The 12,594-nt window shown below is 38.2% G+C and overlaps 1 long non-coding RNA gene across 1 annotated transcript; it reads right to left on the bottom strand.

Moving 5' to 3' along the window:
* Window positions 1–835: 835 nt before the first annotated feature.
* On the bottom strand, window positions 836–6,972 carry LOC120765666 (uncharacterized). Its single transcript, XR_005704490.2, has 3 exons — window positions 6,659–6,972; window positions 5,548–5,687; window positions 836–1,884 (listed from the first exon to the last, which is right to left on the bottom strand). It is a non-coding gene; the product is annotated as an uncharacterized LOC120765666 (long non-coding RNA).
* Between the last annotated feature and the right edge of the window lie 5,622 nt (window positions 6,973–12,594).

The following is a 12,594-nucleotide window of genomic DNA, read 5'->3' as shown; positions in this document are numbered from 1 at the left end:
GTTACCCTGGTCATGAAGGAGTATGAACTTATAGATAATAATAACCCAACTGATAATAACCAAAGGACAAGGGATAAGAAGTGATAAAGAAGTAGAGAAAAGGCCTTTGTGTTCAACACCTCGTAGTGCTTCCAAACTGGAAAAGAAAAATGAGATTTGTCCTTTTTTTCTTAAAAATACTAAAAAGTGCTTAAGAGAAAATACAAAATAAAACTTTGAATTAAAAAAAAAAAAAAAAATCTCCAGATGGTCATTAAATATGTTAAATGGCAGCCTGCTTTCAGCCCACCAGGCACCAAGTTTATTATTCTAATAACATCTTAAAATGAAAAAGATAAAGTCTTATAAAAAGAGGCTGTTAACTTTGATGGCGCTTAATCCAGATAACTTTCAGAATACCCGTTAATGTGCAAAGATACAAAACATATATTCAGCACCACAATAGTTCTCTCCTGAAGGGCCCTCACTCAGGCACTGCCAGACTTTTTTTGTTCTCTCCTGAGTGCAGATGCTTGATAAGAGAAAGCTTCAAAGGAAGAAACAGAACGATCACTTAAACCAGAGATTTATTGGGGAGGGGGGGGGGGGGGCGGGGAGGGGGGGGGGGTAAGAAAGGGAAAAAAAAAAGAAATTTTGAATGTTAAAAATGCAGAAGAATTGAGAAACCAGAATTTGGAAAGGTAGCTCCATTTGCAGTCAAAGCTTTGCCATATAAAGCATATTATTGCAGACATATGTTATTAAGATTTGATATATATATATATATATATAATATATATATATAAAATGTGTACATGTGCCACGTACACATTAATAATATTTGATCATTCAACACAGGAACTCCTTCTCAAAGAATGTGCATTTTACAGTAATTTACAAATAACATCCAGTTTAAGTGCAGTGGCTTGGAATGGCCATATTCATTTTGTGACTGTTCGGTATATATTGGTTTGATGCTATATAAATAGGTCTTAGCCAAGTTTACTTTAGGTTTCAGAAACTGGTCAAGTAAATTTGCTTTATTTGAGGGATCTGGATGTGCAGAGTCTGAGATCCTGGGCTGGGAACCTCCTGTGCTAAAAGCCCCCAAATATTTATAGCACTGTTTCAACTCAAGCACCAATTTCTGCAAAGCAGTCTTGAGGTACTCAGTTTATATGGAATTCTAATTCCAATGCTAAAACAATATAAGATGCTTCCAGATTTAGCTATTTAATAAGATTTTTATATTGTTTTAACTGTGCTCTATCACTTTTGCAGTGTATCCAAAGCAGATTTGCTCATTTCTTTGATTTCATGCACTTGATATGACTGCAAATTTTTCATACAACACTTACAACAAATTTATATTTTTCTGTCTTTGTGGAACGACTTCGTTCTAAAATGCTGAGGAAAGTATTGAATACTTGAGTGGGTTTTTTTGGATCAGAGTTGAGATCTGGGCTGTGCTTTGGAACCCTCTGTGCAGCTCCATCGGTGGCAGCGATGCCCAGGCTAAGGTTTGGACCCAGCCCAGGGTGTGCACATCTGTCTGCCCTTCCCAGAGGGAGCAGAACAGCTGGAATTCAATTTGGAATGTGCATAGGAACCCAAGGAGGCACTGAGGCCCAAAACCTTCAATAATTATCAGCGCAGAGCCACCTTTGACCTACGGTGTACGCGTGCCTCAGCTTCTACCAATGCAAATTAGGAAAATTATTGAGTAACACCAAGGAAACAGACTTGATCAATGTCTTTCAATGATTGTTTCAATCCAGTGCCCACATTCTTTGTTTTCTGTCCTTGTTTCATTCATCTCACACCACCCAGTCGGGCTCCTTGGTATAAGTGGTCATCCTACGATCTTCTTTTTTTTCCCATCGATTTTCAAAATCATGTTAGAACCTCAAAAAAAAAAAAAAAAAAAAAAAAGGGTGACAAAATTAACAACTTCACTTCAGTATGGAAATGCAATTTTTATATCCTTTTTAAAAAATAGTCTTAGAAGTCACAAGTAAAAAATCACTGGTAATCAATGAACTAGAGGAATAAAATCCTGTTACAAGTGAGTTCTTTTTGAACAGCAATTTCCCAGTGGAAGGGAATGAATTACACCGCTGATATTAAGGATAATGCAGAAGAATCTTTTAAAAATGAAGGCAGGTCTTTTTGTGCCTACAGAATTTTTTCTAGTGGAATCCTGGGAAAAGGAAAAAGAATTACAGAGGTAACTCTACGTGTTCTTTAGAAATAGGATGTAATTCTTTTTCTTTTCTTATTTCTTCCCACACCCCTTTGCCAAAATTATCCCTCTTGCTCAGGTTTCACTGTGTGTCAGGAAAGAGGATGTGCATCAGCAAGAGAAGCAATTTTATGAGCAGTTAAAGCTGATAACAGAAATTTCCATCTGGAAGGAAAGTAAGCCAGGGATCATGGAAATAAGAGGAATTCCTAATTCAAGAAAATGCTCTGTTCTTTGTGGTAGAAAAGTAGCACACCAGGAGTATTATTCTCTTCTGGGAAAACAGGAATGTTGTAAACATGTTCCAGACCTTTGTATTCATAATTTTGTTTGTTTGGAGTTCTAGACCAAAGGAGGTGGAAATGGCTTGAGAAATAAAATGGCAAGAAATTTTTCAGTCCACTGAGAAATAAGTGTCTCAAAATTCAGCACCTTTTATGCTGAAAACGCATTCTCAGGGTGTATTGGTTTGTTTTTGGAGAAAACAACTGAATATATTGATTAAATTACAAGAGAGTGGGTACTTGAATACGCACAGGTGTAATAACTGGTTTCAGTATCAAATTTAAAATGGCTCAGAGGATGCCTGCACTTCCGAGCTGGATTACAGCCAAGGAAAAAAAACTTCATTCCTCTAAATTTACTCTGAATGAAGAGATGGCTGGCAATTACTCTGGCCACAGCAAAAGTAAACTGGAATTAGCCTAAAAGAAATCAATCCAAAACAACTAAATGTAGGTAATTGCAGTTACTTTCCTCTCTAAGTACGCGGCAATAACAGAGCACACAGTTCTGTTAATGATTAAGAGTTCAAACAGTTAAAATAATTTTGGCCCTTCTTTTCAATTAAACAAAAAAAAATAAGTAATGTGAAACATGGATTTGGATTTTGGTTATATCTGGTAAAGGCACCAAGGAAGATCTACAGAGCACTGGACCCTGTAGCAGTGTCCAGTACAGTGCAGAATAAACATGGGACAGTAAATAAATGATAGAAAGTGAAGATCAACAGTGGATAAATAATCCAGCAAAATATATGTTGGAGAAATTTCTTCCTTTCTTCCTCTTTACTTTTTAAGGTAGAGTGAAAAACTTGTCAATACTTTCTTCATTGTTCTGTCTCTGATTTTCAAGAGGGTCTGATGATTTCAAAGCAGAAACTGCTGTGGTTGTTGAAAAACTTGATTCTAAGCACAGTGCAGCAGTTCTTGAAAATCTGCTCCTCTAAAACGTCAGTTTTATTAGCTGAGAATCTTCTGTTCTTAATATTACTAGTGATATTAAAATATATAAAAAACTGCACAATTACATTCTTAGACAAAAGTTTTAATTAATTTATAGTTTCCATGACATTCTCAAGTGCAGTTTAGTGTTTCTGTTGCAAAGTTTTCATCACAAATGAAAGTATAAATTATTTGACACAAGATTAAAATGCAAGAGTACAACATTGCAATCATTTGGTATCGTATAGTGTTACCTAAAAACTTAACAGATATTAAAGCAAATTCTGATTTATTCTGCTTTCACATTCAGCTTCATTGCAAATAAAATCTTTTATAATTATTGTTTCTTACAAGTGGAATATCAGGTGGCAGCCATGGGGTGATAGCAGATGTATGAACTCATTCCCAAAGTTAGCATAAAATTTTGAAGGGTTTCTTTCTCAATAAAAGTTCACATTTTTCAGTTGTCTTATACTTGGTTTTCATTTTCAAGTAGGAAACATATCCAATACAGCTTGCTTTTTTAAAAAATTCACTAGAGCTTAGATGAGGCTTAATTTATTTCAACAGCTGAAACTTGTCCTTTTAGTCAAGTTTCATCATTTTCAGATAATGAAATCTTGCAGCAGTCCTGTATTAGACTGAGAAGCAAAGTGTTTTGCAGCTTAACTTTCAGGGATGTGGTTATCACCCCAAAAAGGGAGGAAATTTTGCTTATCTGAACAAGTCACATGTTGAGATTCAAACAGAAAAAGCACAAACCACAAGGGTATTATGGAAACAGCAAACAATAATTCCATATCCTACACTGGGACTAAGTCAGCACACCTCAGCCCTTTGAAAGGAAGGCCAGAACTTGAAATTTATGTTAAAATAAAAATATGGGGCATCATCCAAAGTCTGTCAATGCACTGGGAAGTGTCCAAACCCTAATCCTGCTAAGGGAGCAGCTCCTGTCACAGTAAAACCCCCAGCCCAGGGACCCTCTGCTCATCCCCTGCTCACCACCACACCCTCCCATTGTTGGAAAATTGAATTAACCCCTCATTAGGAAGCAAACAGGTGCAGATAAATATTTGATATTCTGCCTCCAGTAGTGGCTAACCAGATCTCCCACACCCTCAGCCCAACCCGCAGAGCTGGATGTAGGATGACACCCTCCTGTAGGGCTGAGTCCTGCCCTGCTTCACGAGGCCAAATTAATCTTTTCCTAAGCAGAGTTATTTCAGATATTGCTGCTGGTCAATTATGCAGCCCCTCTTAATTCCCCTCTCAGCTGTTGCAGTGCATAAGTGATTATTTCCTGTTGGGTGTTATCTGACTGCTGACTATAAATCTTCGTGAATAACCACTTGTTTTCCTGTTCTGACAGATGCTCCCAGGGAATGCTTGTTAAGAGGAGGACTTCTGTCTGCATCTGCTGCAGTCAGCCCCAAAGTAGATTAAACCCTGAAACAACACGGGCCAGATTTTGCATCCTGATGCTCACAGGTAACCATTCCTTTGTAATGAGGGATGCCTGGAAATGAACAATTTCACTCTGCTGTGCTCACAGTCCGTGAGGATTCTGCTGTCTCTACACTACAGATCACTCTGATTTAGAACTAGGCTGTGCCGTTCATTACCCCAGTAATTGTGAAGGGGAAAAAAAAAAAAAAAAAAAAAAAAAAATGGTTCCAGAACTTGTTCTTCATAAAATGATCTTGCCAGTGGCTATGGTAAAACATTTGATATGATAATGAAACATGGAAGATTCTGTCATTCTTTGTTCTCCCTCTTATTCCATTTATTCTGATTGAGAAGAATAGAATATAGGAAAGGATGTGAAAGACATTTCCACTGTTATCAGAATTATTTTAATATCTTAATTTAGTCATTTTTAGAACTCCCACTCTTCTGACAGATGTACGTTCTATTTGCTGGTGGCTCGGGTCACCCTTTGGTGAGACCTGGGCCTGGTTAGACTGGACAAGGATGAGAGGTGATTTCATCAATCCCTGCAAATATCTCCAAGAAGTGTCAGAGGGTGGTGTCTCGACAAGGAGAAATGGCCAGAAACCAGAACACAAAAATCCCACCTCAACAGCAGGAAGAACTTCTTACCATGGAGGCGGCAGAGCCCTGGAACAGCTGCCTCTCTGGAGACATCCCAAACCCACCTGGACACCTTCCTGCTCCAGGTGCCCCTGCCTTGGACTGGGTGATCTCCAAAGGTCCTTCCCAACCCTAACAATTCAGTGATTCTGTGAAAACAGTAATTATTTATGTGTAAGAATCTATAAAATCATGGAACCACACAGTGCTGTCTTAAAGAAACTGTTCATCTTATCAATAATTCTGCCAGCTCTCTGCCAATTTGTTCTGTCAGTTTTCTTTTCCTTTGATCAAAGCCAGAAAAGAACTTATTAAAAGCAAGGAAGGCTCTGCCTGGTGCAGAGCTTACTGAAGGGGAAAAAGGACTTTTGTGCAATTACTTCTTTTACATAAAAACAACACCAAAAAGGCCCTTGACAGTTGTTATCCTTTCCTTGCTACTGGACAATGCTTTGTAACCCTGAGATGTCACCCCTGTGCCTCAGGCCTGGCTGCGGGGTGACTGTCACTCATATGGGGGATCAGATAATGACATGAGTCCTGTTCCACGACAGATTGCTGAGGAAGTGTCCCAAAGGAACGGGGAACTCCTCAGTGTCCATGATGGACAGCACACCCAGAGCAAAATCAGCCCCAGCCTTCTCAGTCATTTTCTGTCTCCACACTTTTTTTCCCTTCCCTTCCCTTCCCTTCCCTTCCCTTCCCTTCCCTTCCCTTCCCTTCCCTTCCCTTCCCTTCCCTTCCCTTCCCTTCCCTTCCCTTCCCTTCCCTTCCCTTCCCTTCCCTTCCCTTCCCTTCCCTTCCCTTCCCTTCCCTTCCCTTCCCTTCCCTTCCCTTCCCTTCCCTTCCCTTCCCTTCCCCTTCCCTTCCCCTTCCCTTTTTTTTTTTTTTTTTTTTTTTTTCCCTAGAGTCTGTGTGTTGGTCCTTGCCATTCCTTGATGTCTCTGTGTGGTGGTTTCAGGCAGATTTTGGGGGAAACCCTCCCATGGGGCTCCCCTCCCCTCCTTCAACCAGTTCGGGAAAAAAGATTTCCTCAGAGAGAAGTGGCAAAAACCTGTTTATTAAACAGGCAAAGCACTCCCAGCACAATACCCGATGACAAGAGCTTCGTGCCGCTTACGGAGGGATAACAAACTTAAAGAAAGTCTCCTCGAGGGTGGTCACTGTGCTCCACCGCTCCGTCTCTGCTGACGCTGGGAGAAAAGGAGATGTGCAGGGCTGGTCTTGGTGGGGTGAGTCCCCTGTGGAGGCCCCCGGTGCTTCCCCAGGTCCTTAGTCCGGAGAGGTTGGAACAGTTCCGAGGAGAGGACAAAAAAAGCAAAAAGGAAGGAAAAAAGGACAAAAAAAGAAAAAGAAAAAAAAAGCAAAAAGCTTCAGCTATTCTACAGCGTCTAACTACGCTAGCACTAAACTAACTAACTGCCGGGGAAAAAACAACAGAGCTTCTTTCGTCTTGCCGTGTTCCAACTCCCCCGCTTCAAGGTCACTCCGATGAGCAGAGTTTTCCTGGGGAAAAACAAACCGCGCTTGCCCTCCCCCCTGCACCCAACAGACGATTGGGGATACACAGTCACCCCAGGACACTCTGCCAGGATAGTGAAGCAGGTTTCTAGGCATAAATGTCATAAATTCAGTATTTAATTTTTGCTAATGTTTCAGAGAGACTCCTTTCATTTTATTTCGGCAGCCTTAGGGTCTTCGAGTTGTGGATTTTTTTTTTCTTTTTTTTTTTTTTAATAATATCTGTTTCCATTGTAAAAGTTAAAAGCAAGACACTGTATTTTACTAGAAAGTAACAACACTTTGGCTGTGAAAGGGAATGGAGCTGAAGAAAAATGCCGTGATAATGAGGAATGGATGGGATGGGTGAATGATGCTGTGTCCTGGGTTTCAATCACACAAGTGGGACTTTGAGAAGCTGAGTAATGGAATGCTGGCTTGGAGATGAGGAACACCGGGTGATTTTCCTTTTGAGATTTATGCAGATGGCAGAGCAGAAAAAATAAAGAGGGAAGTCAGGGTGTTTTGAATTTATTGAAGTTCAGTGCATCTTCATAAGTAGGAGAAATATGAAAATGGGGAAAAGTGCCCCACTTGCATATTTGGGTTTCACCAACCAGCTCTGCCCTGTTTCTTTGCTGCAATTTGAAAACTGACAATTTCATAATCAGTGGATGCTTATTATTTAATCATTAATTAATTAGTTAATGCTGTTTCACATTTGATTCAGCCTAAGCATATATCTAATATTACTTGTACACAAATTTTCTTGATCACAAATAAAATATGTGACACCATGCTGATCAGCAGCAGTATAGAAAATAATTAATAATTTATTAATATTAATAAAAATATTAATAATTATAATTATTAATAAATAAAACAATACAGACATGCTTCTAATAATTTTATAGAGCAGTTAGGTTTTAGTGCAGCATCAAAATGCTTCATTCTTTCAAAGGTTAATGCAAACTGAGGATGAGCAGCGTAGATACCAAGCTCAGAGTGTTTCCACTTAAATGTGTGCTTAATAATTTTTCCTCTTTTAGGAACAGTTAAAAACCCTGTCTCCTCCAGTTTTCTTGATCTTTTATTCAGATTTTGCTTATTAATCTATGATGGTTAATCGGGTTTATATTTTATGATGTATTTATTTAGTAATTTCTTACTTTGAGATGCTAAGTTTATGTTGTTTACTCTGGTGCAAAAAACCAAAAATTCTCACGGCAGGTGGATGATGTCTTTGTTACAGAGAAAATGCACAGTCCTCAACATTGTAAAATAATGAAGATGAAATTTGGCATTCTTTGTTTTTAGTAATCTGCAGTCTACCGTTTCCATAAATGAGAGCAGACATTTCTTTCTTTACTATTTAATCAAATAGCTAAAGATATTAAAACTAGAATAAGTTAAGGACTTTTAATGGACTCTGAAAACACAGTAATTTCAAGATGTCCCAGATTAATTATTCTTTAGTTAAATGCAGTATGTTAAGCCTAAAGTACAGACATTTGAGTTGCAAAAAGTGGATAGAGATCTATGGAAAACAAACCTATTAATAAAAATTAATTTGTAGCATGGAGAGGGGAAAGATGAGATGACCAATTGTGTCACAGTGGAAGCAGAGAGGAAAGTGAACTATGTGAATAAGAATAGAAATAATTTGTGGGTTTTTAAATGGATAAAGAGTGAATTGACTACACCAGATTTAGATATTCAGACAAATCTAGAGAATTAGAAGAAAAAAGCCATTATCAGTCTGTAAAGACAGCAATAATCTTGGGAGGGTTTTGTTTGTTTGTTTGTTTTGTTCAATGTAAAAGGTTGTTTCTTTTAAAACAATTTGTATCAAGGCTTACCCCGTGGAGACTGATTGCTTTCACATTGCAAAGTTTACACAGGGTGCCACAACCTTGCTCTGACCACCTGAACATTGCATTATAATATACAGCTTCTGATCCTATAGGTGAATATGAGTAATAAAACCCAGGGCTCATAAACTCCCTCAGACCATGCGCCTGTGCTGCATTTTAATCCCCTCTCTCCACTTTCTGTGTCATTAAACCTGGCACACCAAATTTTATTCCCTTTAGCAGTGTTGTTAGGTTGAATGCCTACTAAATATGAACCCTAAGTGGAGATGACTTCACCTTGGTGCTGGGCCTTCTTTGCTTCAATTACCTCTGGTACTTACCTTGCCTCAATTAACTTTGCAGGGTCTGTGAAAAGGTCTCTCTATTATTGTGAGATATTTTTCTAAGGAAGGAAAAATATATTTTGGGAGTACACAGTGATACAGAAATGAGTTAAACGATATTTTTGGCAGGTAGAAGCAGCTAAAGGCCATATTTAAGTAACAATATTTGTTATAATCGATTTATAGTCCCTCTTTAGAATCTCATTCTTTTGCTTAACAAGCTACAGACTCAGCGCAGAAATATCTTTTCCTGTCCTACCTCCAGCACTGCTTATTTATTTGAATTTTACCTCAAACTTCTCAGTGATCAAGTCATTTCAACGGTGACATTCTTGTTTGATTTCTTCTCCAGACATCTTTTATATGATAGTGGACAGGTATTTCAATATTGCCTTATCTTACACCAGTGAGCAGTGAGGAATTAGGCCTGGGACAAGGATAGAGAACTAGTAAAGACTAACTAAGCTGAACCTGCAAAGGATCCAAGGAAAGAGGAAGGAAGGAAATTAGGAGTTAGCTTGTTTGCAATGGCATATGAACCCTTAAAAATGAACAGATTCTGTCATTTTTTATTTATTTTCAATCTCTGTGGCCAGCTGATTTAAACCTATTTGATGTCCAGGCTTGGCCAACTTGCTGCTGTCCATTGCAGCACGCATTTTGATCACAGATAATGTGAAAGCCAGTAATGGGGAATTTGGGAAGTGCGACTAAGAAGCCAAAATTGGTTTTAAGCTAGCATTCAAAAGCTGGTTTAGAGGGATACATTCCTTGAGATCTGGACATTTGTTCTCCAACGGGAAAACACAAGACTGGGCTCATACAGAATGTGAATGAGTTAGAATGAGCCAAGAAGTAGAAACTCCAAATGTCCATGGTTTCATCTCAGCCATTGATTCTCACCAGAGTAAATTTTCACTGGCACACCTCAGAGGAGAATTTGATGGAAATAACACCAAAGATTGGACAGATATTGGAAATACCTAACAGAATGTTGATTTACAGCTCCACGTTTTACCAAATTTCTCATCCTTGCAAAGTTTAGAAGTTGAAAATCTTGTGTCAATTTATCTCTTGATCAGTGTCTTTTTAATTTAATCAACAAATTATCTAAATAAAGATGTTGCTTGTTTTGTAACAATAATGTTTTCTTTATACCTTATTAATTAGCAGGTCCCTTGCTATTAATCAACCAATGAGTCACTTTAGTAGTTTTTTTCTTTAAAACCCTTTCTCTTTCCCTGATATTATGGATGGGACTAAAAGGCTTAAATGAACCTGAATGCAATAATTTCTCAGGTAAGGGTTTTTTTTAATAATACTTTTTTTTCATTAAATGGCATGTCAGTGCTTTCAGATTAGTTGCTAATATATTATTTATGGTTTTTTATTATAATTTCAAAAGCTGGCCTGCACATAGAAAATATCAAGGAAAAAAAATAATAATTTTTCTTTTTCCTTTCTAGATTTGCAGAGTTTTGGTAATGAGTAGTTGAGTAAGATCTTACTCTGCCCTTATTCCAAGTTTTAACCATTTGTCTCACAGCTTCAGTTAATCAGGAATGGCTTTGAAAAGAATTTTCTCCTCCCATTTAGATCTCTGTGTTTCTGTAGGGTACTTCTGATCAAATACTCTTTTCACAGAGTGGAAAGCTCTTTCTTTCCCCACTGAACTCCATGCATTTGTTCTCTGTGGTAAATGCTCAGTCAGCCTCTGTGCTTTGGTTTGCTGCATTTCCCTTGTAAGAGCACATAAAACTTGGAAAAAGAAAGTTCCTGAATGGATCTGAATGTATGTCCCAGCTTCCCCTCCTGCAGTATCACACACAAAATCAGGGTTTACTCTGCTGGAAATCAGCAAGCTGAGGATTCACTCTCTGGTGGCACAGGACAACTCTCACTCAGCTCTTGATGTGTTTTAAACCTGACCGAAAATCAGCAATTCTTCTTTAGTTCTTTATATTTTCATGTAATTAAAAAAAAAAAAAAAAAAAAAAAAAAAAAAAAAAAAAAAAAAAAAAAAAAAAAGATGCTTTGAGGGTGGGCATCTCTCTGAAGAGGCAAAAACCAGGTAGGTGATAGATGTTTGTTCATCACTGGGATGCTGAACACATTGTCACACCAGCCATGGCCTGGCAGGACCAGGTCACCTGCTGCTGACCCGTCTTCAATTAAAACAATCTGTCTTCCATGTCAGAAATCTCCAGAAACATATTTGAAAAATAAATTATTGGCATTTTTTTATGATCACAACTGACCTATTCAGCTGTATAAATGATTTTTACACTTGGGTAAACCTCTTACAGCTGACCTACCTTATACCTTAAACAATTATAACCTTTTTGGTTTGGCTTTTTCCTTCTTCATCAAAGTGAAGAATGGGGTCTTAGTAAATGCAATATTTTCCCCTGGATTATGTAAAGTTTAAACAGCTGGTGTGTAAAGAGCCCTCAATTCTGCATATAAACCAGGCTTACTTGATGGAAAATGTAAAAAAAAAAAAGTTTTCTTTTCTTAGGGTTGTTTTTTGGCTAAGAAGGCCTGCTGTTGTGTCACGTTCTTTCCTTGCATCTCAGGGATTGGCTACTTTTTTGTACAAAAACAATCAGCAGAATAACTATGAACATTCGCTAAAAAAATTACGATTTTTAGTATAATGTTTTGATACTTAATGCTTCTATCACTATTCTATCCCATTTTTGTAGGGATATTCTGTGCCATTACCTTGCTTTATGAAACCTGTGTTTTGTTTTTTTCCTCAAGGTGAACTTTACACATTTTTATATTTCTAATGCACAGCCATGGAACAACATTCAAGCCAGTTGGTTGCACATAAACACCTGGGATTCCAAGGGGCGACATCTGCCAGGAACTCCAAGATTTGTGATTGTTTTTTCTTCAAAGTCAGTGTCCCCAAACCCTCTGAAGAACATTTGGGAATGCGCTTTTTGGGTTTCTTGCCGCGTGCTTGCTTCTTCTTATCGAGTCCCAGTTTTCCTCATAAATCTCAATAGTCTGCTAATGATTTGTGTGGCTTGTAATTGGTTCTGTATTTTATAGAAGGATTTATTGTCGTTGCAGTGTAATGCAGTTATTAATTGGTGTGTTTGCTAGTCTTTGTCAGTCTTGCATTCGATTGCCTTCATATTTCCGAAATAATTTCTTGTGCTTGACTAGAGCAGGACGTGGGCTCGTGTTTGAAGGTGTGACCTCTCTGGAGCAGAGCTGGCTTTGCCTCTCAAGCTAATTAGCATGCAGTGGTACATCCCTAAATGGACACTGTACAAGGTATCAACTGGTGAAGGAACAACTGTTTTCCCTCCCGTGCTCGCAAAGATCAACCTTGTAATTAACGTGCT

Source organism: Hirundo rustica, chromosome Z (assembly GCF_015227805.2).
Source record: "Hirundo rustica isolate bHirRus1 chromosome Z, bHirRus1.pri.v3, whole genome shotgun sequence".
Taxonomy (NCBI): Eukaryota; Metazoa; Chordata; class Aves; order Passeriformes; family Hirundinidae; genus Hirundo; species Hirundo rustica.
The sequence above is the reverse complement of the archived record's forward strand: the minus strand, read 5'-3'. Positions and strand labels throughout refer to the sequence as shown.